Source organism: Saccopteryx leptura, chromosome 9, assembly GCF_036850995.1.
Source record: "Saccopteryx leptura isolate mSacLep1 chromosome 9, mSacLep1_pri_phased_curated, whole genome shotgun sequence".
NCBI classification, from domain to species: domain Eukaryota; kingdom Metazoa; phylum Chordata; class Mammalia; order Chiroptera; family Emballonuridae; genus Saccopteryx; species Saccopteryx leptura.
Genome location: NC_089511.1, coordinates 48,304,869 through 48,322,865, shown reverse-complemented (window position 1 = coordinate 48,322,865; position 17,997 = coordinate 48,304,869). Strand labels below are relative to the sequence as shown.

Sequence of the window (17,997 nt, the reverse complement as noted above, 5' to 3'; positions counted from 1 at the left end):
GGTTATTCAGAACTTACTAGCTTCTTAATAGCATAGATCAGTGGTTTTCAAACATTCTGGCCTCAGGATTTCTTCACACTCTTAATAATGATCATAAACATGATTGAGGACTCTAAAGTGCTTTGGTTTCTGGGGGTGTATTTATTCATTTTTGCTATATTTGTAAATCAAATAGAGATTTAAATACATTTTATTACTTATTAAAAAATAGCAAACCAATAACAGTGTATCACATTTTTATTACAATAAAACTATATTTTCCAAAACAAAGCAAAAATAGAAAATTGGCATTGTTTTACATTTTTACAAATCTCTGTCACATCTGCCTTAATAATAGATGCCTGGATTCTCGTATCTGTCTGCATTCCAGCCGTGGTGATATCAAACACATAGCTCTGGAACACTCCATGAGAGAATGAGGGTTCAAAAGTTGTAGAATGGATTTGTGTTCTTAAGAAAATAGTTGTTTTTTTTTTTTGTTTTGTTTTGTTTTTTTTTTTCACATTTTCTTTTTTTTAATTTATTGGGGTGACAATGGTTAATAAAATCATACAGCTTTCAAGTGTACAACTCTGTAATACATTATTTGCATGCTCCATTGTGTGTTCACCACCCAAAGAAATTTACTTTAGATAAAAAGACACACCTGGACTAAAAGTGAAAGGATGAAAAAAGATATTCCATATATAAGAGGAACAAAAAAACCTGAGGTAGCAATACTCTTATTGACAAAATAGGTTTTAAACAAAGAATTTTTAAAAAGACAAAGGACATTACATAATGATTGAGGTATCAATCCAAAAAGTGGATATGCCAATAGTAATATCTTCATACCCATCATAGGAGCACCCACATATATATTATATAAAGCAAATATTAATGGACATAATGGCAAAATTAATAGTAATACAATAATGGCTGGGGACTTTAATAAATACCTCATTGACCCAGTGGTGGGTATCAGCCGGTTCGCACCACTTGAGCAGAACCAATACCTAATTTTTTTGAGTTCGGTGACCTGGTTGTTAAAATGGCACTTAAAATCAGGGTTCTCGCTAAGGTGGGTGCCTGGGCAGCTATCCAACATATAAGTCACAAATTTACATTCCTTTCTCTTTTTTAACGTTCATCTACCCAACAGTGTTTCTAAGCACCCATAGTAATGTTCATTCCATCCATAGGTGAAAAAATTTGATAGAAGTATGCTTGTCATATTTAACTGTTTCTAATATATCAAGCACAATGTCTGTTAGTCTAATTGGCCTACCCTTAAGAAATGGGACTCTATTCCTACAGTGAAAAGATGGTTAAGGATAATCATACAGCTGAAGATGCTTGGATAAAAAGCAAAGCAAATTATAAGTGAGGACACCAGTCAACAATATGGAAATACCTCATATAACAGTTTTGTTGTTTTTTGTTAGGTATTATTTAATATTTTTATTAAAATTTTAAAACATTTTTAATGATATCTAGTTTTGTGTGCCTCTTTTATTGTTCTTATTTAAGTATTAAATTCACAGAATAATAAACTGCCTTTTGGTATATCGTTTTTTTTAACACTTAAGAAGTCATTAGGGCAAAGAACTGGTTATTAAATTATTTGAATCCCACCACTGCATTGACTTCAATGGATAAATAATGCAAACCAAAAATTAATAAGGAAATAATGGCCTTACATGCCGCATTAGACCAGATCATCTAAACAGACATACATAGAACATTTCATCTACCTAGCAGCAGATTACACATTTTTCTCAAGTGCATATGGAACAAGGAAAATACTTTTGACCTTACAGACTAAAAAGATTTCAAGAGTTACTGGGCCATACTTTGAAAACTTTTTGTATAACCAATAACAAAACCCAGAGTTTTAAAAATACATCTTTTTAACACCTGACCAGGCCATGGCGCAGTGGATAGAGCATCAAACTGGATGCAGAAGACCCAGGTTTGAAATCCTGAGGTCATTGGCTTGAGCTCCGGCTCATTTGACTTGAGCCCAGGATCACCAGCTTGAGCGCAGGCTCACTGGCTTGAATGAAGGATCATAGACATGACCTGATGGTCGCTAGCTTGAGGCCAAAGGTCACTGGCTTGAAGCCCAAGGTCACTGGCTTGAACCAAAGGTCGCTGGCTTAAGCAAGGGGTCACTTGCTCTGCTGTAGCTCCCCGGTCAAGGCACATATGACAAAGCAATGAACAACTAAGGTTCCACAACAAAGAATTGATGCTTCCCATTTCTCTCTCCTTTCCTGCTTGTCTGTCCCTTTTTGTCTCTCTCTCTGTCACAAAAAAATAAAAAAATATAATTTCTGTGGTACATGCTTATAAATACATAATAATTTCTGAGACGAGCATTTCTTCAAAAAGAATCAATTGGTTATTTTAGTTCTTGTCTTTATCTTGACCTTAAAAATAATCCAAAGCCAGGAAATTCTGAATCTATGGAACAAAGAACGAGGACTCCCAGCTCATCTGGCCTCAGAAGGGCCCCCCAATGAGGGTGGCTACTACCCCAAGTACCACTACTTTATGTGCAAGTACCAAACAATTGTAAAGAGTACATAGATGTAGTTTTGATTTCCAGGTTAATGTAAATTCACTCTGCATGCGGTTCCAACATATAAGATTGAACTAAAATGTGGAAAGATTGAGAGATTAGAGACTATTTCAGACCCTTGGATTTTGGAGTGACTCAGGGAGAGAGAGTGGCAATCCTCCATTTGTTGACCAATCAGAGTCACAAAGGACCTCATTTTCTTGAACACCAACAGCCTTGGGCTCTTCCACCTTCTTACAACAGCTCTATCTCTGATGTTGTGAGACAGGAAACAATCTGAGTGCTGGTTCTATGTTACTCATCCAGTGAGAAAGGTAATAATGTTTTGCCACTTGTCACAGTTGAGAAATAATCAACTGTAGCATTACTTAATAAAGCAATTCAGATTGTAACGCCCTGTTTCTGTATATGCCATCAACTAAACAAATGGCAGGGGAGTCACAATCCCTTAACTTATTAGTCTACTTTGTGAAATACTGTGATTCTTCCTGCCTGCCTGCCTCTTTCTTCCAACCTTTATTCTTTTCTCAAATATTTTTGGCTAAAAATAATAAAATTCACATTTATTTTTAATTATTAAATATTCTTGTTCCTGAAGAAGCAAGCATGTTCATCAAGGAAAATTAGAAATATGATAAAATATAAAGAAGGCAATTATAATCTCTAGAGGGTAACTTTAATACATTCTTCTGTATTTGTTTAACATTGTATCACAAACAGCATCAATGTTATTTAAAACTCATCATTGCCTGACCAGTGGTGGCGCAGTAGATAAAGCATCAACCTGGAACACTGGAGGTACCAGGTGTATTAGTTTCAGGTGTACAGCACAGTGGTCAGACAATCATACACTTCACAGTTGTACACTCTGATGTTTCTAGTATCCACTGGCACCACACATAGTTATTACAATATTTTTGACTATATTCCCTATGCTGTACTTTACATGCCTATGACTATTTTGTTACTACTAATTTGTACTTCTTAGTCCCTTCATCTTTTTTACTCAGTCTTCCAAATCCTCTATCCCCTGGCAACTACCAGTCTGTTCTTTGTATCTACGAGTCTGTTTCAATTTTGTTATTTAGATTCCATTTATAAGTGAAATTATACAGTAGTTGTTTTTCCCTGACTTATCTCACTTAGCATAATACCTTATATGTCCATCAATGCTGTCTCAAATGGTAAGATTTCTTTCTTTTTCTTTTTTTTTTTTTTTTTAAAAGAGAGAGGAGAAAGGCAGAGAGAGAAAGAAGGGGTCAGGGAAGGAATGGGAAGTATCAACTGGTAGTAGTTGCTTCTCGTATGTGCCTTGACCAGGCAAGCCTGGGATTTCGAACCAGCGTTTTCAGCATTCCAGGTTGATGCTTTATCCACTGAGCCACCACAGGCCAGGTAGATTTCATATGGTCGAGTAATAGTCTATTGTATATTTGTACCACAACTTTCTGAATCACTGTTTATTGATGAGCCCCTGGGTTGCTTCTATATCTTAGCTATTGTAAATAATTATGCAATGAACATAGGGGTGCATACCGTATATTCTTTCAAATTAGTTTTGGATTTCTTTGAATAGTCACCCATAAGTGGAATCACTGGGTCATAAGACAATCTATTTTTAATTAATTAATTAATTAATTAATTTTTTAGAGTTTTTTGTTTTTTTATTTTTTATTCATTTTAGAAAGGAGAGAGAGAGAGAGAGAAGGGGGGAGGAGCAGGAAGCATCAATTCCCATATGTGCCTTGACCAGGCAAGCCCAGGGCCTCGAACCGGCGACCTCAGCATTTCCAGGTCGACGCTCCATCCACTGCGCCACCACAGGTCAGGCCAATCACTGGGTCATAAGACAATCTATTTTTAATTTATTTTAAAGAGGGGGGAGGGAGGAAGGGAGGGCAGATAGGGACAGACAAGAAGCGAGAAAGATGAGAAGCATCAACTTGTTGCGGCCCATACAGGTTTGGGTTTATTTCTGGGCTCTTTATTCTATGTCATTGATCTATATGTCTGTTTTTATGCCAGTATCACAAAATACCACATTCTTGAAAAGAGTCAGTCCTGCATTCTTAATCTCTGGATTGGTCTGAGACAGCAATTTGTTAAATGACCTCTGGTCTGGATAATGAATGTCAGGTGGTCTGGATATGTGAAATCCTTTCCTTAGTCCTTCAGGGTGTAGTCAGAGGATTTTCTGGAGATTTGATATATATCTAGGCATTGACACAGGGCTGGAGAGTTCAAAAATTTAAGTTTCCAGACGAGTTAAAACAAGAATAGAATGTTTCTGCATACCTCAAGCTACTTGATTTTAGTAATTTAGCAGCTTGACTATACTGACTCCATTTTATTTCATTACTCTGTTTCTCAGATTCTAGGCAGTAAAACCATGATCAGTTATCACTATAATATTTATGTGGAATTCTGTTCAATCGTATCTTTTAGAAATCTGGGTAATCTCTTTAATTATCATTGAATTTTAGATTGACTATAAATCATGAGATTATCCAGTTTAGAACCGCAAATGTCTACCATATCCTCAAATGTCAGTGGGGTGTTGCTTACAGCAGTGCTGGGGACTGTGGAGCACTAAAAAGCATCTTCCCACTCTGAAGGCCACACCTCCTACTTGGCTCCAGCTGATGGCTGCCAGAACGGATCATGGGCCAAAGGTTGCCAGTTCTTCCAACTTTTCAGAATATGCCAAAAGTCTAAATTTTTGTGAAATTTTTCTGATTTTAAAATTTGCAACCAAATTCAAAATTAGAAAAACAATGACATCATTTTTTCTTAAGAATCAAGGCTGCAGGTTGCCTCCAATAGTCAAAGCTCTAGTTTAAAAACCAAATGCAGGGAGATGAGGCCTAAGAAGTTGAAATGCCTGAGGCTCACAGGGCAGTTAGTAGCAGAGCCAGGGCTGGACGTTTGAACTCCAAAGAAAAATTAGATTAGTAAAACTCACATTCCACAGCTCCCCTCTGCAGTCACTTTTCTCACCAGCAAGTTGTCTGCCAACCAAACTCAGGAAAGGTGAAAAAGAGCTGTTTCACCCAGGAACAGCCGCGTTTGTAAAACATATATAAATTAATAGAATCTGTCTCGCTGGTAAAAATAGTTTTTGGTGTCAGATCAGATTTTAAAGCTCAACTTCCACTACGTCCCCATCTTGGGAAAAATAAGAGTAGCGTTTTATGGCCGGGGAGAAGATGAATAAGGTTTCACGTTTGCAATGTCTGGCACAGCACAGGATCATACTACAGACACAGCACAAGATAATTCTAATACAACAATATCCAGATGATACTGTAATAATTTGCATTACCCGTGGGGATAAAGTGGGGATGGGGCAAAGAGGAGGGGATGTACACTCCAGTCTTCAAAGGCACCAATTCCCGTCCACTTCGGCGAATTGAGTAAAATGGGAGTCCAGGTGGTTCCAGGCTGAGGAGGGGACGCGCGGGGTTTCAGATGAGAAAGTCGAACTCAATCGTTGACGCTCGCTTTGGGCAACCGCAGGAACCTGCTTCTACCTGCCAGCTTTTTCTGCAGAGTGCGGGAGGCCGCAGCCGCGGAAGAGGGGGCGGAGGCAGAGGCGGAGGCGGCACCCAGGGGCCGGGGCAGGGGAGGCCGGGACCATCGCAGTGACAATTTCTGTTCCTGCGGCGTCGGCAGCGGGGATCTGCCGGCCTGCGCGGGGGTCTGCGAGGACGCTGATCGCCCCGGCGCTGGGAGAGCCACGGGAGCGAAGGGGAGGACGGAGAGAGCAACGCACGCAGCTGGAGCGAGTGGAACTAGCAAGCTCCATCCGTCCTCAGAGGAGGGGAGGCGGCACGGCCGGAGGCGAGCGAGCCGGCGCCTCCACGCTGGGTGCCACAGCGCCCGGTTGCTCTGTCTTCTAGCAAAAGCCGGCGCGGCCCGGGCTGCAGAGGCCACACGGATGCCAAGGCCACACGGCAGGCGCGGGGGCAGCCGCTGCAGTCGCCGACCCACGCGGGCTCCAGACATCAGGGGTTGCTGGTGAGTAGGCGCGCGCGTGTGTCTGCGTGAGTGTGAGCGCGCACCGGTGCAGGCGGGTGTGCACGCAGGGTCCGTGTGCTCGGTGGCGTGGCGCGTCGTCCGTCTCTTTTCCGCTGGCGGCGTCGGGTCTCGGGTTTGTTCCGCCTGAAGAAAATGGTTTTTGCTGGCTGTTCACTTCCTTCAAGTCCTCTGACCGGCCGCCTCCGCCTGTGAGGCCGATGTGCGCCCCCCGCCGGCCCCTAGGGGCTCGTTTCACCTTGGTCGGGAAGGCAGGAAGCTAGGGCTGCTGGTGGCAGGGCGGGACTCTGGCGGTGACCTAGACGCATGTTTCTGGGTCCGACTTGGAGATGGTGTCGGCATGGGAAGAGACCACCGCACTCTTTGGAGGTGTGTGGTGTGAAGGGAGTGGCGAGGATTGGAAAAACAGGACATGTGGCGTGCCTCTCTAGAGGATGTCTATCTACTTTTGTGCGGTTTATGAGCGGCCTTAAGACATTTTCCCTCACCTGAGTCATTTAAGCCTTAACTGAATGTCTTCCAATGAAATGCAAAGTGTAATGTCACTAGAATATAATTTTCCAGAACTCTCTAAAACAACTCACACTGCTGATGTCCAATAGCCTAAGGCGCTATAAGTACTGAAATTTAAAACAAATGACAAAACCTATATAATTTTATTAACCAATGTTAGTTACCCCAATACATTTAATTTAAAAAAATTTAAAAATACATATGTAATAAGTGATTGAAGAAACAGGACCTGATGTAGAGGATTGAAAAAAAAAAAAGAAAGTGTTTGAGGGGGTTTGGGAGTCGGGTGGCTTTCTGGAAATCAGTGTTTGTTAGTAAGTAAAACAGACATTTTTGAAAGTAAGCTCCAGTGAGTAAACTGCTTTCCAAACATCCTGCTAATCACCGAGAAGAAAATGAAGCTCTAGGCTTTAGGGAGTTAGCAAAATTATAATTAATAAGATGCTGGTTGATGATTTCATGATTCATGGCCCCGTCAAGTCAATATGGCAGATTTGTTCCAGCAGACAAATTACACCTGAATTTTTTACTTCCTGTGTGGAGGTTTTGTTGGTACTTTTCTGTGACTGTTTTATAGAGATTAATAAGCCACTGGGTTTTATTTTTTTTTCCAGACCTTATTTCAGTGGACAATCTTACGTTAGAGGGATACAGGCTCAATTGAATTTCAAGAATGTACTATAACTGTATTATAGTAGGCATTTTGTAGCTATAAATGTAAAATTTTTTAAAATTCAAGTTAATGTCTTTGAGAAATAGACTCTTGTTTACCATTGGCTCCATTACAGCTCCTTCATTCAAAAGCATGAAATGTTATTAGAATCTTCTTGGAAAATGAACTGGCTGCTGCTTTTCTGTTCAAGCATATACCCCGCTCATTGTTGGCCACTTGGGAATCGCAGCTGAAATTTATGTATCAGCTGATTCTTGGGAATTAAAAAAAACAAAACACTTTTTTAATACTATTTTTCTTAAAGATGACTTTAAAAAAAATATTTTGTTTATTATTTTAGAGAGGGGAGAGAGAGAGAGAGAGAGGGAGGGAGGGAGGGGGGGGAGGAGTGGGAAGCATCATCTCACAGTAGTTGCTTTTTGTATGTGCCTTGGGGTTTCAAACCGGTGACCTCAGGGCCCCAGGTCAACACTCTTCCGCTGTGCCACCACAGGTCAGGCTTAATACTGTATTCTTATAAAACAAATACCATTTAATGATCAGGCAGAGAATCCTAATGTTTTCCCCATATTGTGGCGTTTAGGGCCAGTTTCTTGCTTGCTTTTGCCGTTTCCTTGGACTGATGGCCGGGGAGGGGCTTGGAGAGGGAAACTGGGGGGAGCACTATCCCTCAGGAAAGAGGTTTGCTACTGAAAAGAAGACTGTTTCTGGGTGTGGCTCCTGAGAAGAACTGATAAAAATATATAGTTAAAGAATTGTTAATAATATCTACCTCTTTTTACTTTTAGCACCCAGGACTTAACTAAACCAGTTTGATCATACATCCTCCTTCAAAGACTCCTTCCAAGCCTACTTACAGCATTAACCCAGGGTAAGGTAGCTTTTTACGGAGAAGAAAAGTCTGCTAATTCTTACTCAAAATATCAGGGGTTAAAAAAACAAACAAACATATAGATGTTACCCAGGAAATGCCAGGTGCCAGCCTGGAGGATACATTTACAAATTAGACACATTTTAATCCACTGGATTTGTGATTATGTCTAATGCGAGGAATTTTTTCCTTAACCCTGTGAAAGATTTATAAGTAACCTTAAATGATACTACAAGAAATGACTCATAGTCATCCCTGAAAATATTAGTCAGCTTTCTGTCCCTTCAAGCTAATGGACCACAGATGCTCAATAAATATTTGTTAAGTGAAAAACAATTCTAGAATATCTTTACTTTCCAACTTAACTACATTACATCTTCTAGTATTGATTATTTTAATGATTATTTATATGAATCACCAAACCTTGCATCAAATTGAAGACCACTGATATATTCAGCTAATAAAATCAACTTCCTCTGTGAAGGAATAATAACAGTCCTTTCAAAATAAAACAAAAACAAAGAAAGCACTATTGGTACCTGTTGACTTGTTTATTCCAGCTCCATGAACATGTGAATTGCCCTGCGGAATGTGTGAGTGTGTACATTCAAAAATCCTGAGTTGACATCAGAATGTTCAACTCAGGAATAATCTGGATGTAGCTACATCTGGATGAGCCTTTTGTTAGAAATTATGTGCATTTCTAAGCAAATCAGATGAACTTCTAGTACAATCCATCACCCCCTCGTGTTAAGCGGAAAAGCTAATTCAACCTTTGGCAAATGGTTCAGTCTTTAAAGCACATGGTGTTAGGTTTTCTTTCTAAATTTTAAATTAAATTCATGTTATGTTTTCCCATTGATGTGGCTGGCACAGAGACTAATTTAGACTGGTGGTTACTTAGTAACTTGTGTTCATTAAAAGTAGCTCCTTTATATAAGCACCAGATATTCCTATGTTTTACTTGGCTCTTTCAAGGTCATCTTGGAAATGGACGCATTGCATGATCTTGAATTTATGCCTTCGTTTTCTTTTCTTCCTTTCTCTTTTTTTTTTCTTTTAACAGTTCTGACTTTTGATTCCCAGACATTAGAAGTTTGCCCTATGATTTATGACCTAATTTCAGGACTGAAGGTTAGAAAGCTGTTTGCAGTTTTGCAGTTTGCCTGGATATTAACATTCTCATGCATATTAATAATGAGACTTTCTGTCGGGCATTCTTCTGTTTATGTCCCTCAGTCAAGCTTGCTTTATTCTGAATAAAAATCAAATGAGATCCTTAAACATTAATTTTTTCTCTAATGGGCTATGTCCAAAATAACTAACTAACTAAATAAATATTTCTTATCACTGTTTTGAAGTAATACAGGTACTGATATTCTCTGCATAATGAAACGTTCTTATCAGGTATTTATGAGATTTGTGGGTACTTGAACGAGAGAGTTCAGGGCATATTCCTTCCATGTCTTATTAGGGCTCTTGAAAAGCCAAAGGGTGGAATTTTGATTCAGTAGGTAGCCAGTTCAAGGTAGGTTCCTTGAAAGGATTGAGTGATGAAAGCATCTTTTGGAGCAGCACTTTGGCAGTTGGGTGGGGAGGTGGTAATCTGGTATCATAGAATGATAGCCAGACTTTTAATGCAAATGCTTAAATCGAGAAGGGAAAACTTAAGGCAGTTAGACATCAGAATTCCCTCTTTTATGTGGAAGAGGGATAGTAAACCAATGGCAAAGCATGATCATTCATGTATTCCACATCCATGGAATGTCGCTTGTTGGTCACAGCACTCGTTTCTGCTGAGCCCGGGTGTAACCTCAGAATCTTGCAAACATTGGACAACTATTAGTAATAAATATTAGTTACTGAACACGTGCTATATATGTCCGGCAGTGTACAAAGCCTGAACAAGGATGATGCCATAGGTAGGAACGTGAATTCTTTTTGCCATTTACTAATTGTGTGTCCTTGGTCAAGTTACTAACTTTTCTAGGCCTCGGTTTCCTCATCTTTTAAGTGGGATGTTAATTTCTATCTCATAAAGCTTGGAAGAGGGTTAAATGGAAAATAGGTATAAGTGTTTGGCAAAAAGTTAAATGCTATGTGTTTGCTGTAATTGTTATTATTAATTCATAAAACAACTTGATGTAATAGGTACCATTGTGCAGATTAAAAAATTGGGCCACAGCCTGACCAGGCAGTGACTCAGTGGATAGAGTGTCAGCCTAGGATGCTGAGGACCCAGGTTCAAAACCCTGAGGTCACTGGCTTGAGCACAGGGTTACCTGCTTGAGTGTGGGATCATAGACCTGACCCCATGGTTGCTGGTTTGAGGCTCAAGATTGCTGTCTTGAGCAAGGGGTCACTGTCTCGGCTAGACCCCCCCCCCAAGGCACATATGAGAAAATAATTAATGAGCAGCTAAGGTGCTACAACTCTAAGTTGATGCTTGTCAACCTCTCTCTTCCTTCTTGTCTGTCCCTGCTTGTCTCTCTCTCACTCTCTAAAACAAAAAAAAATTTTTTTTTGAGCTACAAAGATACTAGATAAATTGCTCAGGGTCATAGCTTGGTAAGTGATAGAGCTGGGAGTCAGACAGTTTGGCTCCAATGCCTGCTTCCTGACTTGTATCCATCCCTGTCCCCTATACTGCATGCGGATGCTGGGAATACTGACTGGAGGGGAAAAAAGTGGAAGCCTGTTCTCAGGGGGATTCAGGGTTCTAATTATCTCCATTGTAGCATATGCCATCTCCAATATAGAATTCTTGCCAGATTGTTGTACAAAATTTTTGCTCTTTTTACTTGATGCTTTGGTATTTTGTAAGTGGTATTTTTTATTTAAGTTTTTTATTTAAAATAATTCCAATTTGTGTTTTTACATTTGCTTTAAAATTGGTTACTTTTTGTTTTTGTTTAACAGTTGACATATGCAGTACATATTCATTTGTAACATCTCTCCCCCTTTTTTTTTTAAGCCAGAGAAACAGAGAGAAGGAAAGATAGGGACAGGCAGGCAGGAAGAGAGAGAGATGGGAAGCATCAGTTCTTCATTGTGGCACCTGAGTTGTTCATTGATTGCTTTCTCATATGTGCCTTCACCGGGGGATCCAGCAGAACAAGTGAGCCCTTGCTCAAGCCAGTGACCTTGGGCTCAAGCCAGCGACCCTGGGCTTCAAGCCAGTGACCTTTGGGTTAAAGCCAGAGACTATGGGGTCATGTCTACGATCCCACACTCAAGCCAGTGACCCCATGCTCAAGCTGGTGAGCCCACGCTCAAGCTGGCAACCTAGGGGTTTCGAACCTGAGTCCTCTGCATCCCAGGCTGACACTGTATCCACAGCATTGCCGCCTGGTCAGGCTAACATCTCTCCTTATATCCAGTGATTATTTGCTGGAGATAGAGAGGATATGTCTCCTTAACATTGTGTATAATATATAGCTCATATTATGCATTATATAAATAATGTGTAATGTAATATTATCTAATTATATAATATATAATGTATTTATGCAATGTAGATGTTATATGCACTATATTAGATATACATTATATACATATATGTATATATTGTATAATATATATTATATATACTATGTATACTATATAGTACATTGTATTACAGAGACAGACTATACCGTATATAAAGAATCATTGGATATAAGCGATGTTACAAATGAGTATGTGTACATTAAATTATTGGGCAGATACCAGTATTCTGAAAAGTTTTATGCCATCCAATCCTCTCCACACTCCTGGAAGCTCATATATCTTCCATTCATGACTGATGGTGGAGTTATGATGACATTTTATAACTATTTTGTATTTGGAATATTTTATAGATTGACTGCAAAGTGAATTTCAGCTGTTCTTTGACTTGTGGAAGTAATTATGTCTAATTATAAGGGCCAGATTTTAATTATAGGTGGGAAGACTACTATAGCAAATAAGAATACAGAATTCTTAATTCTCCCAGAGTTTCATTAGGATGGAATATGCCATCACTGATTTTAATATTTTAACGTTGCACCAGTCCTTATATAATAGCTTGTTCTCATAAATAACTTGCAGAAATCTGTAATTAGTATTGTATTTTTTAAGGAGGCAAAAGCTTTTCTTAGTACTGTATAAAGTTCATTGGTAAATCATGACTATTTAGTTGAAGAAAAATTTCAAATCTCATCTTCAAAAACATAGTGTGTTGCCTGACCTGTGATGGCGCAATGGATAAAGCACTGAACGGGAATGCTGAGGTTGCCAGTTCAAAACCCCGGGCATGCCTGGTCAAGGCACATATGGGAGTTGATGTTTCCTGCTCCTCCCTTCTCTCTCTCTCTTCTCTTTCTCTAAAAATGAATAAAATCTAAAAAAAAAAAAAAAAAAAAAATCATGTGCATCCTTTGATTTACTCTTTTGTGTAAATTATACATCATTATTTTAAAGTTCAATTCATTTTAAAGGAAATGTTTTTTAAATTTAGGGAGTTAAAACTTTGTTAAGGATAACAGAAGGTAGGTTTTGGTGAAGTTGGTGTTTTGCTTTTTAAACTTTTGTTGTACTTATGTTTCAGTGGCATCATAGTGACTGAAGCACAGATTCAGTGAAGATACATCCAAGAGGTAACTGTGCAGGAACCCATCGCAAATTACTCATTTTGTTCGTTTGATTTGATGACCGGGTGAATTTGGAAACAGGAAGTTAGTGATGACTCATTTTTAATTCCCCCTGGCTTGGGGTGCCTGTTTTGCCTTTTCCTGTGTTCAGAAAGAAATTCCGGTGTGAGTCCTTTTTGAAAGTGTTACATTTCCAGCTTGAATGGCTGGGGCAAGTGTGCACCTTTTAATTAAAGGCAGAAGGAAAATTACACTCAGTAGGGATGATCTTGGTTAAATTCAGCTCAACTAAGGAAGGACCCTGTGACAGTATTTATCTTGTTGCTGGAGATATATATATATATATATATATATATATATTCTACCAGAAAGTTCTGTCCGTTTTTGGAATAAAACAAAATACAAATTTTTCTTACCGTCAATAAACTCTATTAAATAATATAATTGCCATTATTATTAATGATTTCTTGCCAGCGTGAGGGCAATTTCTATATACCATTTTTGAAAAATGTTTTATCTTTTGATGCGAAAAATGGAACCAGTGCTTGTTTGATATCTTCTTCATTTTTGAATTTTTTGCCCTTCAAAAATTTTTGTAAGGACAAAAACAAGTGATAGTCGGAGGGTGCTAAGTCTGGGGAATATGGTGGATGCAACAGACATGCTCTGTAGCATTTCTTCCTTGTTGAAATTCATAAAAATTACAGTGGTGTAAATGAACTTTATCAGTAGCCATGGGTACACTATCACTTCACACATAAGACTAACGTGAATCAACTTCATTTTAGTTAATTTGCTACATCAATATGTATACATTAAGTGATAAAAATAGAGAGGCACACATGTGCCAAATAAACATGTGCTTACGTGTTGAAACTTGTTGTGATTGAAACGGACAGAACTTTCCGGTAGACCATATATATGTGTGTGTGTATGTGTATATATATATATATATATATATATATATACATACACACATATATATATAATTTGTTGATGTTTGTTTTAAAGATTTTATTTATTGATTTTACAGAGAGAGGAGGTGAGAGCGAGAAGTATAGCTGCTTCACTTTAGTTGTCCATTGATTGCTTGTTTTATGTGCCTTGACTGAGCAAGCCCAGGGTTTTGAACCAGCGGTCTCAGTGTTCCAGGTCAATGCTCCTTCCACTGCACCACCGCCAGTCAGACTGGAGGCATAGTTTTTAACACTGGAAATATGTGTTTCAACCACTGAGAAGAAACAGAGCAAGCCCTTCATGCCTATGGATTCATGCTTCAGTCTTGTGATGGATTCTAGTTCTTTTTCCAACCTGTTTTGTCCTTGAAATGTTGGTTTATAAACTGTTCCACAAGATAAGTTTCCTTTAAGAGGAAGCACAAATGGACATGGTAGATGGAATGAGATTTGAAAGGAGGAAGTCCTTCATATGTTTGTGATTTTGTTCAGTGGGGCAGAGAAACTGCTTATTGAATCAATGTAGTACTTTAAGAAAAATAAATAAAAAGATGAAAATCCGGCCCTGGCCGGTTGGCTCAGCGGTGGGGCGTCGGCCTGGCGTGCGGGGGACCCGGGTACGGTTCCCGGCCAGGGCGCATAGGAGAGGCGCCCATTTGCTTCTCCACCCCCCCTCCTTCCTCTCTGTCTCTCTCTTCCCCTCCCGCAGCCGAGGCTTCATTGGAGCGGGGATGGCCTGGGCGCTGGGGATGGCTCCTTGGCCTCTGCCCTGGGCGCTGGGGTGGCTCTGGTAGCTGCGGAGCGATGCCCCAGAGGGGCAGAGCATCGCCCCCTGGTGGACAGAGCGTCGCCCCTGGTGGGCGTGCCGGGTGGATCCCGGTCGGGCGCATGCGGGAGTCTGTCTGGCTGTCTCTTCCCGTTTCCAGCTTCAGAGGAATACAAAAAAAGAAAAGAAAAAAAATAAATAAATCACCTTTAAAAAAAAAAAAGATGAAAATCAGTTGGGATCATTAGTCGGTGTGGAATTTGATTTTCCCAATTAATAAATAATTTGAGAAATTAAAATGTATGTTTTGAAATAAATGTAAATGAACATCACATTTGTATAACATAAAGGTTATTTTTTGGGGGGCAAGTATGTTATTGAAAAACTTAGAAATGTAACCAGGGCAGTGCTTCTCAGACTAGTCTAAGATGTCTTCTATCCTGCTGCCCTAGGTGATTAGTCAGTCAATATGGGTGAGGCCTGGGAACCTTCATTTTAACAACCTTCTTGAGAGATTTTGATGCAGGCAGTCAGTTAAAGCACATTGAGAAAAACCTACTTAAGAGGTAAATCTAATTTTATATTCAGATTTGTGCTTCCGTTTTTACGTTTTCTGCATTTTTCCTCCTGGTTTCCATAGACACTTTCATGAATAACATACACCTCAAAGCTGCCTTGGAGTTTCTATGAAAGGAAGTGCCCTGGCTGCATGGCTCGGTTGGTTAGAGCATCGTCCCAAACCGTGGAGGGTGCAGGTTCGGTCCCCAGTCAGGGCACATACAGGAACAGACGTATGTTCTGAAGGGCTGGTGAGGGTATTTAGACCTCTTCTTGTAGGCACTCTATTAGCACTGTGCCTTTCTGAGCAGAGGACTAACCTGATGTAAACAAGCGGTACACCTGAGCTAGGGACTTATGGCACTGGTCCAGATCAGTGGTTAAAGAAACAGATGGGCAAAGCCAACTGGGCTGTCAACATAAAGGCTGGGGGGAACAAGAGTGGGCAGCTGGAGCCTTAAAATTGGTAGAACTAACCTTGAAGGGTTTGTGAAGCAGGGTTCTGTAGCTCTGTGTTCCAGGTTGTAGCCATTACATTTCTACTTCCTGTAACTGCATGTATGGTGTGTAGACACGAAGGCCACCCAGCTCGGCCATCTGGCCAGACCAGCCCTGGATTAGAAAACCCTTGAATAAGTTATCTACAACTACAACTACCTTAATAGTATTGCAAAGCAAAGAGGACATCAGTTATTCTCACTTTAGACTGGAGAAACAGACTCAGTATTTTATCAAAATTCACACAACTGGAAACACAGATGTGGGCAGAGCTAGAATTCACATCTGGAGCTGCCTCCTCAAAACTTACAGGCTTTAAAAAATGTAATTTGTTTGATTATGAAGTGACGCACACTTACAACAAATTGTACAGAAATAAATGAATTGAATGTGAAATCCTTCATGATTCCATTTTTAAGAGAATAGCTGAGAAAAATTCAGTATGTCTTGTTCAGATTATTTTCTTACAAATGCCAATGTGTATTAACTACATATGTATTATAGTATTACAAGGATGGAGTCATACTTTATATATTATTCTACAACTTGCTTTTTTCCCCCACTTAATGCTATCACTTGAACAACTTCTTGGTTTAGTGCATATAGATGTAAGTCTTACGGCTTCACTACAGAAATTTTTTTATTTTAAATAGTCCTCTTTTGATGGCTATTTAATTTCATTTTCAAAATGTTAGTATTTTTAAACTGTGCTGCAATGGGGGTGAGGGAGGAGGGCGAGAAAGAATTATTTGGGCAAGATAGTCTATGGGGAAATCTTAGAATTGGAATTGCTTGGTTAACATGGTATATTTTTTAAATACGTATTTAAAAAATTCCCTATTTTTCTTCCGGTTCTCATCAATATTGAGTATGATTAATGTAAATCTTATCAATCAAGTAAATGAAAGAATCTTCTTCAAATTTGTCATTTCTTAATTACTAGTGAAATTAAACATTTTTTCACGTTACTTAGCTATCTTATCAGTTGTTCATTCCATTTCCCATTTTTATTCACCTCTTAACCTTTTTCTTACTGTTCCGCAAAATGCTTTGTATAATTCAGAAATAATAGCTTAGCTATTTCAAGTGTTGCAAAAGTTTTTCCTTTTGTTGTCCTTTTACTGATTGAAGAGATTTTAAGGTACTAATTGAACATTTAAAAATTTTATTGTTTTAAAATAATTTCAGACTTCAAAATATTGCAAAAATAGTATACAGAATTTCTGTATATCCTTTACCGATTTCTCCAAAATATTAACACCTTACATAATCACAGTGGTTATCAAAATCAAGAAATTAATATTGTTACAGTATTGTTGTCTAATCTACAGCTCTTTTCATATTTCATTAATGTCTTTCTTTTGGTCTAAGATCCCATCCAGGATCACACATGCATTTAGTTGTCATGTATCCTTTGTCTCTTTTAATCTGAAACAGTTCCTCAGCTTTTCTGTCTTTCATCATTTTGACACTTTTTAAAAGAGCATTGGACAATTGTGTCGTAGAAAATCTTTCAGTGAGTGTGTCTGATGTTTCTGCATGAATATATAATTCAGATTGTAACCAAATCTAAAGGTGGTTAAAAATATCTGCCGTGCCCTGGCCGGATAGCTTGGTTGGTTAGAACATCATTCTGATATGCAAGGGTTGTGGGTTCGATTCTCGGTCAGGGCACATACAGAGACAGATTGATGTTTCTCTCTCTCCCTTTCTCTTTCTCTCAAATCAATCAATAAATTAAAAAAATAAATTCTTGCCTGGGGAAAAGATGCTTAAGCGAATGCTGGAAAGATGCAGAGGAAAGTACAAGAGTGAAATGAAGGTTAGGGCCATTAGTATGGACCTCGAATGGTGCATCTCAGAACTGCAGGAGGGGGGACAAAAGCAGGCTGGTGAGTTGGCAGCTGGGTCAGACCCAGCTTTGTAGGACCTGTTAAGGATATGTAGTATTAAC

At 39.2% G+C, this 17,997-nt stretch overlaps 1 protein-coding gene across 3 annotated transcripts in view; it reads left to right on the top strand.

The window, feature by feature from the left end:
- The first annotated feature begins 6,451 nt into the window (after nt 1-6,451).
- Nucleotides 6,452-17,997, top strand: part of STAMBPL1 (STAM binding protein like 1) — a 58,012-nt gene continuing 46,466 nt past the window's right edge. For all 3 annotated transcript variants that reach the window (XR_010747018.1, XM_066349465.1, XM_066349464.1), the window contains exon 1: nt 6,452-6,580. The gene's annotated coding sequence lies outside the window, so the exon portion shown is untranslated. The remainder of the gene's footprint in view (nt 6,581-17,997) is intronic.